At 41.9% G+C, this 17,261-nt stretch overlaps 1 pseudogene across 1 annotated transcript in view; it reads left to right on the forward strand.

The window, feature by feature from the left end:
- Positions 1–950: 950 nt before the first annotated feature.
- The window catches only part of LOC123727819 (polysialoglycoprotein-like), a 28,315-nt pseudogene continuing 12,004 nt past the window's right edge, over positions 951–17,261 (forward strand). Inside the window, exons 1-5 of the transcript XR_006759750.1 lie at positions 951–1,056; positions 1,229–1,294; positions 1,463–1,546; positions 1,673–1,982; positions 2,238–2,568. The product of XR_006759750.1 is annotated as a polysialoglycoprotein-like (transcript). The remainder of the gene's footprint in view (positions 1,057–1,228; positions 1,295–1,462; positions 1,547–1,672; positions 1,983–2,237; positions 2,569–17,261) is intronic.

The raw sequence follows: 17,261 nt of genomic DNA on the forward strand, positions 1-17,261 counted from the left end.
TATGGAGACCACTACAGGAGCAGGTAGGCTTTACTCACAGCGAGGTGTAGAGGGCTGATGGGAGCTCTGACATCAAAGTCGTTCAGGATGTCTGTCCCTGAGCTTTCAATTAGTTGAGGAAAGACAAGGACGGCCAGTTCAGACTTGTAACATATTTACTTGGAAGGTTAGTCTAGTAGCATGTGTAACATGGTAAATCTCAGTGACCAGCCCCTGCAGACATACTGGGGTGTTGCATCCATACCTTAAACAAGCAAGTGTGAGGAAAAGTTACCAACTGGCACTTACCACATCTAAAGGTGTTTCACTTGCAATCTGGAAAAAGAACATCAAGAGTGACGATGCGTCCACGACAAACATGCAGCCACACCTTAAAACCTACTGTTGGGTTCTGAGAATATGAAATATACTAATTCATGTCACTGAGGGAGAGAGCTTAATGTATAACGTTTACATTATGTCAGGTTAGGGGTCACATCCACTTGAATGTCCTTCATATGACGAACCTCCTACAGAGCAAATGAGGAAAATATGATATATTATGATTTATGTTAGTAACAATACAATATGGGAATTTTATCCCAAAGCTACCTACAGCTAACATATATATATTTAAGTATGTGATCTATGTAAATAAATAAATATATCACAGCTGTAAAACTGTATGGTGGAGGCCTACCCATTTCCCAGGAGCATTGTAAAAAGTGGATTTGGGTACAGTGTTTATTTCCCCCTAATATCTTTGAAGATTCTGAGACCATTAGGGTTAAACATTACAGATATAAATGCAATATATGGAGTAGAAAAGATTGCCTGCCCACCAAAGAATCAACATATGTTCTACATGGTCTATTTCTATCTGAATGTAACACCTCAATCAAGCTTGTTAATTGATCGTTAAGTCATGTTTGTCAGGTAAACGGTCATTAGTGGCCTATATAAGCCTCATACAGGCCATGGGAAGACATTACCTGTTGATAACACAGACTATTCTCATGATCATGGGAGGTGTGAGAGAATTGCTGCTCTTTGTGATGACTGTGGGGGTTGTCAAAGGTTGGTTCACTAACGTTTTATTTGGATTGAAGGGATTTGTTTGGGAAATATGCTTAACTTTATAAGTTGGAGATTCAAATTTGACTGTCTGTTTCTTCCGCATTGGTCATCTATTATTAATATATGTAGCTATTTTGTGTGAACTCAACTTCTGTCAACACTTTCTCCTCAGTTTCTTGTTACCCTGTTGGAAAGTCCCAGAAGCAAGATCAAGTCTCTCTGCAGAGGAGACTTGGAGGTAAGTGTTTCTTTCCACAACCCTTCTAGCTATGTTCTTTGTCACTGTCTATGGTGCTGCTGTGTTTGACACTCATTCAACACCATAGAGTAACTCAGTCTAAATAACGTTGTCAAAGCCTTTGATTTGGTAATTTTGCTTGTGTACCTTAACCTACGTTTTTTTCAGAGCTGTCATCAAATGACGTCTCCATTGAGCATGCCCTGGCCTTGCTCCGATCCATAGGGTCTGACGCTAAACAAGACAGAGAAGGTACGGCCTGAAACATATACTTTGAAAACTGTTGGGTTCAACATTCGACTGGCAATTCGGCCTAGACCGTGTGGAACAGATGTGTTGCTGTAGAATACCCAACTGTTCCTTTTGTTTTTTCTATAGAGTATTTAGAGACTAACGAAGTAGAATCCCAAGCTTCTCCAAACCATGGTAGCTCTCAGGCAAATGATGCCCTGTCCTCTGAGGAGAAGCTGAGGCGCATGTCCTCTGACGACGCTGCGACTGGCCCCGTCTGACGACGCTACCTCTGAAGCTGCGACTGGCCCGTCTGACGACGCTACCTCTGAAGCTGCGACTGGCCCGTCTGACGACGCTACCTCTGAAGCTGCGACTGGCCCGTCTGACGACGCTACCTCTGAAGCTGCGACTGGCCCGTCTGACGACGCTACCTCTGAAGCTGCGACTGGCCCGTCTGACGCACGCTACCTCTGAAGCTGCGACTGGCCCGTCTGACGCACGCTACCTCTGAAGCTGCGACTGGCCCGTCTGACGACGCTACCTCTGAAGCTGCGACTGGCCCCGTCTGACGACGCTACCTCTGAAGCTGCGACTGGCCCGTCTGACTGACGCTACCTCTGAAGCTGCGACTGGCCCGTCTGACGACGCTACCTCTGAAGCTGCGACTGGCCCGTCTGACGATCGCTACCTCTGAAGCTGCGACTGGCCCCGTCTGACGACGCTACCTCTGAAGCTGCGACTGGCCCGTCTGACGACGCTACCTCTGAAGCTGCGACTGGCCCCGTCTGACGACGCTACCTCTGAAGCTGCGACTGGCCCGTCTGACGACGCTACCTCTGAAGCTGCGACTGGCCCCCCGTCTGACGACGCTACCTCTGAAGCTGCGACTGGCCCGTCTGACGACGCTACCTCTGAAGCTGCGACTGGCCCGTCTGACGACGCTACCTCTGAAGCTGCGACTGGCCCGTCTGACGACGCTACCTCTGAAGCTGCGACTGGCCCGTCTGACGACGCTACCTCTGAAGCTGCGACTGGCCCGTCTGACGACGCTACCTCTAAGGAACTGTTCACCGCTTCATCGGAGCCCCCGTTGACCACAAACATGGATATCTGACGTGGGACATGCAAGAGTTCATGGGTACTCTAGTCCAGGTTGTCTGTGTGTGTAACTGCATTTGCTTGTTTTGGCTCAATTAAACATTAACTGTAATACTTGTGTCCTCAGTATTGTTTTGGCGGTTCCTACTTGGCAACATTTATTTTGCAATATATTAATACTTTGACCCCTGTGTTTAAGCTACATTTGCTCAGTGTTGGTCAATTTATGCTAGTAGCATCACATGATGTGGAATGGGTTCTAGTTCATTTTAACTTGATGGTTGTGGAACACAGTGTCTGGGGTTGGTACATATGAGGATGTTGCTAGAATCGGGGTTTCAGTGCTAACTAATATCACGGTTGTCAACTTGCATTTAAATTACTCTGCTGGGTGTCTTCTCTCCTGACTGACTTGGTTTCCTATTAGTGAATGCTTACATGTGAAACCAGCTCTCGTCTCATTAGCCCATCGTTTTGGCGGTTGGTCTTCATATCCCAGTGACAATCCAAACTTTCAGGTTAAATAAGTCAATGCTAACCTGCTTTAGCTGGCAGGCTGCTATCAGGTCCTAGCTCTCCCAGAGTTGCTTGTAGCGCCTCTAACCTAGGGTTTGATGGGGGGGAACAGTTTTACCAGGATTTCCCACCCACTCCGATTACATGGGAGAAATTAACCGGTTAATTTCTATGAAAAGCGTGAGGTGAAGTCTGTTCATACAGGCCTTCTCTATCCGCATGATCAACGCTCGGGGTGTGCGTCGTACTTATAGTCGCCATGAATTCAAAGAGCATGTACACGCAACCTTTAAATGCAGTTAATACAGCAACAAAATTGGCTCCAACTTTTGAGCTACCGGTAGGTATCTGCTTTAATTCAAAACAATTTCTGTGGCACCGCTTTACTCACTTATGCCAACCTGAATTCAGCCTGTTTTGAAGCAAGTTAAACCGTTACGGCCTATGCAAATATTTTGTTTGCTACAGGGTAGGCCTTCCAGGTTATTTTATGTAGCAGGGGCGAAAATCTGATATCAACTTTGGAGGGGACAATTACATGACATTTTCTGAAGAGCAATTCCTGAGGGGGACACCAAAAGTAGTGCTGTAACACACAGCCTACGTTGTAATATGGTAAATGTATATTGAGGAACCAAAGAAATAAGGTGTTTGCCGTACTCCTAACTACCGGTACCCAAAACTACACAACTAATCACAACAGCAATACCATTGCCTTTAACAGATCTTAGTTCAGTCACCAGTGTAAGTTGAGAGTGGGGGTATCCATGGCATTTTCCAATTATGTTCCTATTTTACAAGTCAAAAAAATGGAGAACCTTTCATAATGTTGCCAAACAAAGACTCAACAAACTTACCTGAGACTCCCTGTCTCTGCCAGTCTGTCCCCAGCTCTGCCGTCTGTGCCATCTGTTGCCTGCTCTGCCTAATGACATCATTGTGAAACATTTTCATTAGCATTTCACTTCTTTCTTATGAACATTTTATCAACTAGTCTTTGAGATATTAGGCTACTAGGGTTCTTACTTTGCGTTTTGGTGTACTGAAAAATACTCTGATGTCCGTCTTTTTTTTCTACCTGGCTGGCCACACACACACACACACACACACACACACACACAGTGTGTAGGTTATTTACAGTAGGAGATGGGCTTCTATCATATCTTCTATCATTCTATATGGGCTTCGATCTAAAAGGTAGCTAGCAAATGTGAAACGGATTGCAGTGACAAGAGTTGACAGCTGTATAAGTTCACCATTTACACAACATATGCTGCAATCTTTTGTAATTTTAACCGTTTGTTTCATATTGGCTGGCTTCCAACAATAGCTGAATTTGCAAAGCTAGCGAGCACAAATTCCGTTTCAGTGGTGTTTGCTATAATCTTTGCTACCCGGGTTAAATAAAGGTGAAATAAAATAAATAAAAGTTACCTTGCGACAATTTAGCTTTTGCAACGAGACCATTAAATATATTTAAGACAACGGTAGAAGAGAGTGTAGTTCTGTTCAGTTTGGACTTCAGTTTATCGCTAACCTTATCACAGGGACTTTGAAGCACTAACTTACATTGCTGATCTTGGAATAAATTGACGATAGCAAAGATTCCATCTTTGACGACGCCACATAAATGGAATAGGTACTAGCTAGCTTAATAGTTAATATTTGCACACTAGCTCTGCAAATTCAGCTAGTGTGTGTGTGTGTGTTTGAACCCTGCCAACATAAAACAAAACATTGCTATGGCGCGATTGACTGGATTAACCTCATGTCAGTCACGTGCATTGAGTGCCTTTCAGACAGTAGATACGAACCCTCTGTTACCTTGCCAACTAAGGAACTGGCAGTGGATCATACCATTGTGAGGCAAAGGGTGGGGGGTCGCAATCTTTTGAAACTTAAAAAAGCGCTATTAAGTTTCTATAATCAGCACAATTGCTTTCATTGCGTATTATTATTATTATTATTTAAATTACAGAGTAATGTTTACAGTGATATATTGGGGGGGACAAATCATATTTTTCCCAGGATGGGGGGGTCGTGTACCCCCCGTCCCTCCTGGGATTTCCACCCCTGTTATGTAGCCTAAGATTGTGTATTGAATGTTATTCTACATTTGTTTGTCTGGGTCTTGAGAATCAGTTACCCTTTCTGACCAAGTCTGTAAAATAATGCGAGAACTGGGGGTATTTTGTCCTGAATAAAAGTAATAACGGAGAAGAATGGCAGGGTCTTGACAAGTTAATTTGATTGTGTAGGCTCACGTTTAATTTATGCTGTGACTAAATGAATATTAACTTGATAATTGACTTTATTGCTGGAGAACAGATGCAATAGGTAGGCCTGAGAAGATTTGATGTAAATATAGCTGAAGAATGGCACATGATAAACTGCGGGTTTAGATTCACGTGCAATTGATCAACTGCGGCGCTATCCATTGTGCTGAATCTCCGCTACAGCGTAACTGTTAGATTATCAGAGATTCAGATTTGTTTCCTCTGACAAAATCATCACAATAACCGAAGTATAAACAGCCACAACCTTCCCAAATTCCCTTGATAGCCAGGTGTAAGGGGAGAGGAAAGGACCAAAATGCATCTTTTAGTGAAAGGTAGGCTACTGTAATAACCTCATATTTGACCCGTCGGCCAACAGTGCCTCATAGACCGGTTAAAACTAGGCTACATCAATGAAATAGTGTGGTGACTTTGAGTTGATTAAATAGCAACAAATACAAGAACCCATTAGTGTATATTTCTCCATGTAGAGTGGTATAATCATGTTGGATCTTATTCGCTGCTTAACACCCTGCATCCCACAGCTGGCTTGCTTCTGAAGCTAAGCAGGGTTGGTTCTGGTCAGTCCCTAGATTGGAGACCAGTTGCTGCTGGAAGTGGTTGATAAGAGAATTATCTAATAAAGGTAAATGAATCAATAAACCATGATGAATTATTAGTCATACAGCAGGGTTAATGAATAATCAATGTAATGATCAATGTAGGGATCGATTGGTCTGATTAGTTCCGGAAAGTCCAGGAACCACTGGAGAGGGAAAGAAATGTGTGTATGCAATTAGTATAGCTACAGAAGCAGATGGTCAAGGGAGTAAAACTTCAGAGAGTTCCTAACCTTGAAGGAAAGGAACAGGCTGAGCCAGAAGGTGATAAACAGTGTGAGAAGTTTATGGGGGTTGCAGGTCACCAACGGATTGTGTGTAAATGCATGTGCGTTGTAATGGAAATTATATTATAAAGGTTTGACTAAATGATTTCACCCTGAAAAGGTATAACCGAGTGATTATAAGATGAATGTACTAATGTGTGTGTGTTGGAAAAGTTTAAGCTTAATGATTTAGCAATATAGGCAAGACATTCAAGGGAAAAGGGGAACTGTTACCAGACAGAAGACAACTTGTGACCACAGTGAAACTGATAACAGGAAGAAGGTCTCCCCACCCAGAGAGGGGAGAAAACTTTAGGCTTGCAGTAGATTATGTAACATGGGGCAGGATTTGTGATGGAGAAGACTTGTAAATAAGCATTGACAGTGTTAAAGAAGAGGAGGGGGCATCTGTAAGGGGTATGACATATGATATGACCAAATGTTAGGTATAAAAGGCTATGTACATTGTATGATATTCTGAGCTCTCGTGAATAAACTTGGTTGACTATTGTAGGCTGGGCCTCCGTCTGTGTCATTTAACCAGAACCTTACAAACTCTGGGGTGCAGACTGAGTAGTTTAATTGAAGTTCAGTTTATGAACATTGGGAACAAAATTCTCATAACATGCGTAAGTAAGCAAGAACTATATAATGACTGTTTTGTTATCCTGACGCCAGAACCTTCTCTGAATAAAGCTACAGAAACCTTTTGCAGAAAGCTGAGTCCTTGCCTAATTATTTTAACCCATTGTCTTACAAACCTTGGGCATTAGTCAAGGCGAATTGATTATTGATTATTATCATCAAGATATAAAATTCCTTTAACAATTGGTCCTTCGAGCCGGATTTCAATACCCGCTCCTGTCGTTCCAAGGAGACACCGAAACCGTGCACGGGCGGATGAAATATCCGTAAATCAAAGACCCGGCCCTTTTCTGTGGGTTCTTTACAGGCCGGTGGCAAACTGGTATGTGACAGAAGCGGTGACGAGATCCAACCTACATTGAATTCTCAGCTGCAAAATAAGGTCAGTAATCTTTATTCATTAGTTTGGGGTTAAATTCTAAACTTACTAAAAATTGACTTAGAATGGACTGGATTAGGTTCCTATTAAGCATTGGTCAAGATAAATGTGAGGGAGGATATTAACCGTAAAACTAACAAAAAGTAAGATTTGTATCGGGTATACCGTCCATATAATCTAATGTAGAGAAAGTTTAAGACAAAAGTATCTATGTTAGTGTTGGCGGCACTGGGTCACAGATCTAAGTAAGACCTAAAAGTAAAACCGGTTGCAGTAAGACCTAACAGTAAAACTGGTTGCAGTAAGACCTAACAGTAAAACTGGTTGCAGTAAGACCTAACAGTAAAACTGGTCGAAGTACAGTAGCCGGAAAACGTAATATAGAAGGCGAAATAAAGATAAGTAAGTTACGTTAGTATAGGACTAACAGGAGTAAGTGAGATAACAGTAGAGCACACACATAGATTGTGAGATTTAAGTATAATAACAGAATTATAGAAGCATACACATAGATTGTGAGAATTGGAGCTAATATTGAGACCTAAATGATACCTGGTCAATAATATATTAGGCGGAAAACATAATATGGAAGGCGAAATATAATAATAACATTTATAAGAACGTAGGTCAGGGACATAATTTGTATGAATATAGATCGCCTGTCAAAATACATTTTAGAGGGGATAATCGAGATCTACCAGAGGCGCGCAAAATAGGTCTGATTATTCCAAACAGGAGGAAGGAGGTTACACCCATAGAAAGTGAGAATACATATTAGAAAATAAACGAAGTAATTGAGTAAGTACACACATATTGTGACAATAGGAATAACAGTAATTGAATAAACATGGGTGGTAAATCCTCAAAGGAGAGGAAAGAAGAGCCAGAACCAAGAGAGTCTAACCTTAAAAAGCGACTGGCGCTGTATAATAAGCCAGGGCTGAGGGAGGTTCAATCAGATTGGGAGGAGGATCAGTGTCCTCTCATAGAGCTTCCTAATCCTAGGGCAGGCGAAGCTGATCAATCGGATATCTTACAAATGTATCTTGGCGTGACCCTGGACAACACCCTGTCGTTCTCCACCAACATCAAGGCGGTGACCCGATCCTGTAGGTTCATGCTCTACAACATTCGCAGAGTACGACCCTGCCTCACACAGGAAGCGGCGCAGGTCCTAATCCAGGCACTTGTCATCTCCCGTCTGGATTACTGCAACTCGCTGTTGGCTGGGCTCCCTGCCTGTGCCATTAAACCCCTACAACTCATCCAGAACGCCGCAGCCCGTCTGGTGTTCAACCTTCCCAAGTTCTCTCACGTCACCCCGCTCCTCCGCTCTCTCCACTGGCTTCCAGTCGAAGCTCGCATCCGCTACAAGACCATGGTGCTTGCCTACGGAGCTGTGAGGGGAACGGCACCTCCGTACCTTCAGGCTCTGATCAGTCCCTACACCCAAACGAGGGCACTGCGCTCATCCACCGCTGGCCTGCTGGCCTCCCTACCTCTGAGGAAGCACAGTTCCCGCTCAGCCCAGTCAAAACTGTTCGCTGCTCTGGCACCCCAATGGTGGAACAAGCTCCCTCACGACGCCAGGACAGCGGAGTCAATCACCACCTTCCGGAGACACCTGAAACCCCACCTCTTCAAGGAATACCTGGGATAGGATAAAGTAATCCTTCTAACCCCCCCTTAAAAGATTTAGATGCACTATTGTAAAGTGGTTGTTCCACTGGATATTATAAGGTGAATGCACCAATTTGTAAGTCGCTCTGGATAAGAGCGTCTGCTAAATGACTAAAATGTAAATGTAATGTAAATGTATCGACCCTGGACTCAGAGAGATGTAGCAAGAGCAGTTGAGGGAATAGCACATCCAAAAACAGGAATAGAAGGGTTTAGGAGAGATATGGTGGGACTGACCGAGAGTTTTAAACTAAATACAGGAGAATTGGAAAGGGCTGTCCGACAGATAGTGGGGAAAGACTGGGCAGCAGTGAAGGGAGCCTGGGTTCCAGGGCAAGGAGAAGAACCGGTTTTACCATGGGCAGGAGATGGGGATTATGCAGACAAATTGACACAGCTCTGTAATAATCTTAGGGACTATTACCATAGACATGCAGACTTTTCAAAAATACATGAGTGTAAACAAGGGGATGGGGAAACTGTTTGCCAGTATTTAGAGAGACTGAGAGATGTGTTCAATGCTAATAGTGGACTGGTAGAGCCTAGACAGGGAGACGACGGACCTTACCACCAACAGTTAAAAATAGCCTTCTTGAGTGGTATGGAGCCTGAAATTTGTCAAATCATAAAAGAGACTCTGATAGGGTGGGGAACAGCCACATTGGCCGAAGTAAAGAGGTATGCTATACACCATGAGCATAATGGCAAGGAAAAGAAAAGTAAGAAAGAACAGACAGGAGCAGAACATTTGATCGCCACTCTTGGAGAAATTGCAGGAAAAAGCAGGAAAGATTTTAAAAAGAAAGGGGGAAACAGGGAGAGTAGAAAGTGGATAGAACCTGAGGACAGAAAGTGCTACAACTGCAATATAACCGGCCACATGGCAGAGGATTGTAAGGCCCCACCAAGGAACCATAGACAGAGACAGTTTAGGGATAGACAGAGAGGAGAACAGGATTTAGCAAACTTATTGAGAAAAGTGGATAGAGACAGTCACTGTAGACAGAAGGGGAAAAACAGGGAGACGCGCTGACAAAGACGGAGAGAAGTGGTGTTTTAATTGAGATAGAACAGGACATTTCGCCAGAAACTGTAAAACAGCCTGTAAACGTTGTGACCGAGTAGGACACAACCACCGGAATTGCAGCTCTAAGCAATAGCATTTTGGTTCAGTGGTAGAATTCTTGCCTGCTATGCGGGGGGCCCGGGTTCGGTTCCCAGCCCATGCACCATGGGACTAAAATTTAATTTAATTATTTTTATGTTATGACTAGAAGCATACGGTTGTTAGTGTTTGTTTAAGATAGAAACCAAATGCTTTGATAGCTTGTTGAGGTTAAATTGAAAGACAGATTCATTCAAAATAATAGCGAGGCGAATTCGATAAAGTACGTTGTTTGTGGTCTAAATGGCCTGCTTAAATGATTTATAGAGAATGGGAGTTGTATTTCAATGACGGAATCAAGGAAAAGGCAGTTACCTAAATCTAATGAATTATAAGGAGCGGAAAGTAATAATTGCGACAGAATTGTGGTGATATACATGATATTTTTTAAACCCTTGGACATTTCATAAGAGTGAAGCCGAAGGAGAGATAAAGTTGTAACATTGGGTTTAATCTTACGATAGAGGTAAGGCAGAACGCTGTTTGAAAAGAGATATATATTATTTTTTTTCAATACGGGTAAAATGAGAAGCGTTGGTTGTGAGCACTGAAAACATATGTGGCTGGAAGCGATTCTGGTCTGAATAATGGAATCGTAAAAGTTTGGTGATAAATTCTGGTTATAGATTCGTGGTTTGATTGTTTAGTAACACCAGTGATTTGAACGGGAAGTGGATGTATGCTAACATTATGTTTTCATTGCATGAAACAATGTCAGGTCAGAAAGGTGGATTACAGGGCGAGTTTATTTTATTTCGCAGGAACAGTGTAAATTAATTATAGTTGTGCGTGAGCCTGGCCGGCGTGCGCGTTCCTGTAGGACGTAGAGTCACAAGCTAACTCGAGGACGCGCTATTTGTAAGGGGGTGAGTGTAACCGCGGTGGTGCGAGTACAATGGAGTTATAAGTACTATGAAGTTTTGTTTATAGTCAACTTTTGGGTTTTTGAATCAGTGTGGTAGGATGAAACGCTGACCAAGTACTTATTTTATGGAAAAAGAAGCGCTTAGCTCTCTTTGGAAAAAAAATTAATTCCTAGGGACATGATATCTTAAAGGGGTTTACACACATGGCATTTTGGAAGTTTTGTTTTCTGAGTTTAATTAAACACGTGAAATTCTTTTGATAGGGAATGTTCTGGGACCCTGGGATACAAAATGTAAATAAAGTTCTTAGCTTTAATTTGTTTAATGTAGTAAGAAACACGGTTCCGAAAGGGTGGTATGACTTTTGACCCCTCTGGTGACTCTTCCTGTGTGGTCTGATCAGCCACATTGAAAAGCCATGGATGGTGAATTTAAGGTCATTGGTGATATTGATTTTAAGGGAATTTGTAGAACTGATAATTATGAGGAGTTAAAGTTCTTAAACACAATTGATAATTTGAACCAATGAGAGGACTAAAAGGGCAAAGCTTTAGACTAAGGGTAGGCTTCCTTAACCTGTTAGGGCTAGGGGGCAGCATTGACACGGCTGGATAAAAAACATACCCGATTTAATCTGGTTACCACTCCTACCCAGTAACTAGAATATGCATATACTTATTACATATGGATAGAAAACACCCTAAATTTTCTAAAACTGTTTGAATGGTGTCTGTGAGTATAACAGAACTCAAATGGCAGGTCAAAACCTGAGAGATTCCTTTACAGGAAGTGGCCTCTCTGACCATTTGTTGAACTTCTTTTCCATCTCTATCATTTACTAAGGATCTCTGCTCTAACGTGACACTTCCCACGTCGTCCATAGGCGCTCAGAGCCCGGGAAAAAACAGAATGTCGTCATTCCAGCCCCAGGCTGAAACACATTATCGCCTTTCTCAAGTGGCCGATCAAGAGACACTGGCTTATGCGCGTGACCCCGACCGCCCCCGCCTTTGGGATTTTTTCCTCTGTTTGCCGAAAAGGAGATTCCCTGTCGGAATATTGTCGCTTTTCTACGAGAAAAATGTCGTAAAAATTGATTTTAAACAGCGGTTGACATGCTTCGAAGTACGGTAATGGAATACTTAGAATTTTATTGTCACGAATTGCGCCATGCGCGTGACACTTCTTTACTATTTCGGATAGTGTCTTGAACGCACGAACAAAACGCCGCTATTCGGATATAACGATGGATTATTTTGGACCAAACCAACATTTGTTATTGAAGTAGCAGTCCTGGGTGTGTATTCTGACGAAGACAACAAAAGGTAATGAAACTTTTATAATAGTAAATATGATTATGGTGAGTGCTAAACTTGCCGGGTGTCTAAATAGCGAGCCCGTGATGCCTGGGCTATGTACTTAGAATATTGCAAAATGTGCTTTCACCAAAAAGCTATTTTAAAATCGGACATATCGAGTGCATAGAGGAGGTCTGTATCTATAATTCTTAAAATAATTGTTATGCTTTTTGTGAACGTTTATCGTGAGTAATTTAGTAAAATGTTAGCGAATTCCCCGGAAGTTTGCGGGGGGTATGCTAGTTCTGAACGTCACATGCTAATGTAAAAAGCTGGTTTTTGATATAAATATGAACTTGATTGAACAAAACATGCATGTATTGTATAACATAATGTCCTAGGGTTGTCATCTGATGAAGATCATCAAAGGTTAGTGCTGCATTTAGCTGTGGTTTTGTTTTTTGTGACGTTATATGCTAGCTTGAAAAATGGGTGTCTGATTATTTCTGGCTGGGTACTCTGCTGACATAATGTAATGTTTTGCTTTCGCTTTAAAGCCTTTTTGAAATCGGACAGTGTGGTTAGATTAACGAGAGTCTTGTCTTTAAAATACTGTAAAATAGTCATATGTTTGAAAAATGGAAGTTTTCGGATTTTAGAGGAGTTTGTATTTCGCGCCACGCCCATCATTGGATATTGGAGCAGGTGTTCCGCTAGCGGAACGTCTAGATGTAAGAGGTTAACACAACAAGGCTGTGGAATGGATATAATATTACTATATTTTGTTGTGAATAAGTTTAATAATGGTAGACTTATGTCAACAGGACAGGGATATATGACATCTGTAGGTGATCCAGGATTATTGAGGGTATCGAGATAAATTTAAGTAGATATGCAATATCTAGACAGGTGGATTTTTCTAAGGTTCAGGAGTGCAACCAAGGAGACAATGAGACATTTAGTCAATATTTGGAAACAACCATATTATGAGAAAAAACTGGAGACAGAGAAGGACAGACGGAGAAATCCTCCCCTGCACTGCTGAAACCTTGAGGGTTGGGGAGTAGTAGGAAGAAAGGAGGGGGGCCAGCAGGAGTAGATAGGAAGAGAATTTGGTTCACTAAGCTCTAGGATATTAATTCATGGAGAGACTATCGGCTCCATTGGCAGGCATGTATTTTAGTTTTGATTTTAAGTTTATGTTTGGTAAATTCGCTAGGAGGAGATTAGTATAATTTTGTTGAAAGTAATTGTTACCCTAACTAAAAGGGCAATGAAAGCTTAGTTGGTTTCAGGTGTTAGACACTGAACCATTGCCCAGACACTATTCTGCACAGTAGGCCGAAATAGTAGCATTGACTAGAACCGGTGAAATAAGAAAGGAGAGAAAGTTACTATTTACACAGACAAGCACATAGACATTTAAAACCATACAAAACAGCACAGATACATCTTAAAGAAGGTAAAACACTTGACAGAGGATTGTTAAATTATAGCCAAGGATGAAGGCCCCAGGGAGAATTGGACATGTGGAAAATGAAATGGGGCATCCTACAAGAGAAGGTCTGACATAAGGATAATTTACTTATCCTACCAAAGACATTGTATGGATACGCAGCAATATTGATACATAGGCTAAGCAATGTATCAAGGGGAGGGAAGTATAGTAGAGTAGTTAGGAAAGAGTGATGGCCTAGAGGATAATTACTTAAACATTTTTTTTTTTGTAAGATATCCATTCCAACAGTTGGAAATGTACCTTATTGAGATATTCCGAAATGAGGGGAAGAAGGGGTGTTTAACAAGAATAGATAAGTATAGCAAATGGGTAGAAGCGTTCCCAACTTACTTGGTGGACATGATTATGGTAGCTAAAATATTAAGTCAAGATATTATCCCTAGAGTTGGTTTACTAGGAGCCATCTCTTTAAATGATGGATGACAGTTTAGCTAATCAGGTAGAGCCTATAGAATGCCAGAGTTAGAGATACCAGAACAGGTAGACATAGAAGTTGAAGAAATACTAGCAAAGCACATGAGAAGACTGTTTGTTAACCAAACCCATATGTCCAAGATTTTGTGTCCCACAGGTGAATTACAGGAGAAGGTGATTCACTCAATCCAACCAGGAGACTGGGTGTGGATCCAGTCCCTGAGGAGAAAAAACTGGAAGCAACACCGTTGGGAAGGCCCATACCAGGTTCTTTTAAACCACTGCCTTTGCCATTAGAAAAGCTGAGAGAGTCACTTGGGTCCACGTTACCCACTGCAAGGAGGTATGTACACATATGAACACTGCTGATCACACACAGAGTTAGGAGAAGAACCGATACCAACATGGTCCGGGGTTACCTCTTTAACGAAGATTCCCTATCCCGACCGTTCATCACTGTGTGTGCTCCTAGAGGTGTGAGTATGGGGTGGTACCTAGCAGATCGACTAAGGGCAGGAGAGGGTTGGCGGTTTTTGGGAAGAGTAGAGACTCTGAGCTGCATCATAGTTTTGGTAACCTTTCTGATACATTCAGATCCACCACCTTCCGGTACTAATCATTGGATACCGTTGTCATTGAGAAGAAGTAGAAGATAAACTATATAATACACTGATGAGTGACATACAGAATAAGGAATCAAAGAAGATCAAGATGTAGAATTTAAGGTAAACATTAAACAATTTCCTGGGGAAGCAGACAACTGTACAGGAATTGGGGTTGGCCAGATTGAAGTACTCAGCCAACCCACCTCGGTTCACCTAAATTCCGGATGAATACCAGTGTTATAGATACAAGAATGGCACCGAGAACTTAGATGATTTTAATGGCTGAAAGTAATCGTTAACCTGTTAGGGCTAGGGGGCAGTATTGACACGGCTGGATAAAAAACGTACCCAATTTAATCTGGTTACTACTCCTGCCCAGTAACTAGAATATGCATATAATTATTGGCTTTGGATAGAAAACACCCTAAAGTTTCTACAACTATTTGAATGGTGTCTGTGAGTATAACAGAACTCATATGGCTGGCCAAAACCTGAGAAGATTTCAAGCAGGAAGTGGCCTGTCTGAGAAGTAGTTTTTCATCTTGGCTCTTTTTATTGAAGACTCAGGATCTGTGCAATAACGTGACACTTCCTACGGCTTCCATAGGTTCTCAGAGCCCGGGAAAAAGCTGAACGATATCGATGCAGGCTCTGGCTGAAACACATTATCGCGTTTGGCAATTGGCCACTCAGAGTACTATGGGCTTAGGCGCGTGCCCGCTTCGACTGAATGCTTTCTTTTCCTTTGTCTGTTTACCTAAAAGCAGATTCCCGGTCGGAATATTATCGCTTTTTTATGAGAAAAATGGCATAAAAATTGATTTTAAACAGCGGTTGACATGCTTCGAAAGTACGGTAATGGAATATTTAGAATTTTTTTGTCACGAATTGCACCATGCTCGCCACCCTTATTTACCCTTTAGGATAGTGTCTAGAACGCACGAACAAAACGCCGCTGTTTGGATATAACGATGGATTATTTTGGACCAAACCAACATTTGTTATTGAAGTAGAAGTCCTGGGAGTGCATTCTGACGAAGACAACAAAGGTAATAACATTTTTCTTATAGTAAATCTGACTTTGATGAGTGCTAAACTTGCTGGGTGTCTAAATAGCTAGCCCTGTGATGCCGGGCTATCTACTGAGAATATTGCAAAATGTGCTTTCACCGAAAAGCTATTTTAAAATCGGACATATCGAGTGCATAGAGGAGTTCTGTATCTATAATTCTTAAAATAATTGTTATGCTTTTTGTGAACGTTTATCGTGAGTAATTTAGTAAATTCACCGGCAGTGTTCGGTGGGAATGCTAGTCACATGCTAGTCACATGCTAATGTAAAAAGCTGTTTTTTGATATAAATATGAACTTGATTGAACAAAACATGCATGTATTGTATAACATAATGTCCTAGGGTTGTCATCTGATGAAGATCATCAAAGCTTAGTGCTACATTTAGCTGTGGTTTGGGTTTATGTGACATTATATGCTAGCTTGAAAAATGGGTGTCTGATTATTTCTGGCTTGGTACTCTGCTGACATAATCTAATGTTTTGCTTTCGTTGTAAAGCCTTTTTGAAATCGGACAGTGTGGTTAGATTAACGAGAGTCTTATCTTTAAAATGGTGTAAAATAGTCATATTTTTGAAAAATTGAAGTAATAGCATATCTAAGGTATTTCAATAACGCGCCACAGGATTCAACTGGCTGTTGAGTAGGTGGGACGCAAGCGTCCCACCCAGCCCATAGAGGTTAATGTGACTGACTTAAGTTTGAAAGCACAGGAGAAAATGTTTAACCTCATAGCACCTATAACTGATGTAGGGTGGGCCAGTACCAGTAAAGGATGCATACGACAGAAATTACCACAAAGGGTGGTTAGGAACTTGCGCCCTGGGGTTATTGGTCCAACCAGTTCGAGTTAGTCATCAGAGGCCAGTTATAGGAGGCTAAAGTAGGCACAGGAGGAGTTTTGACCAGGATGGGAGTAGCTTTACAAGATGGATGCTATTGGCATCCTCAGGGAAGTTCCAGATGAATACAAAGCTATGAATCAAATATGTGAAGGCTTTAACACTACATTATTTTGGTGGTTGACAATAAATAGAAATGTGGATTGGATTAATGACATCTTTAATAATCAACAGAGATTCATGAATGAAAACGGGGATGCAGTAAAGAGGTTCTCTGACCAATTATCCGCCACCTCCCTCATGACCTGGTAAAATAGACTGACTCTCGATATGTTATTGGCAGAAGAGGGCAGTGTAGGTAGAATGATTAGGTTCAGCGCTACACGTACATTCCTGATAACACATCCCATGTTTGGGAAATGGAAAAGTGTTGTAAGAACTGTATTATGGGCTGCTTTCACCCATATGAGTGT

The sequence above is a fragment of the Salmo salar genome, chromosome ssa02, assembly GCF_905237065.1.
Source record: "Salmo salar chromosome ssa02, Ssal_v3.1, whole genome shotgun sequence".
NCBI lineage: Eukaryota > Metazoa > Chordata > Actinopteri > Salmoniformes > Salmonidae > Salmo > Salmo salar.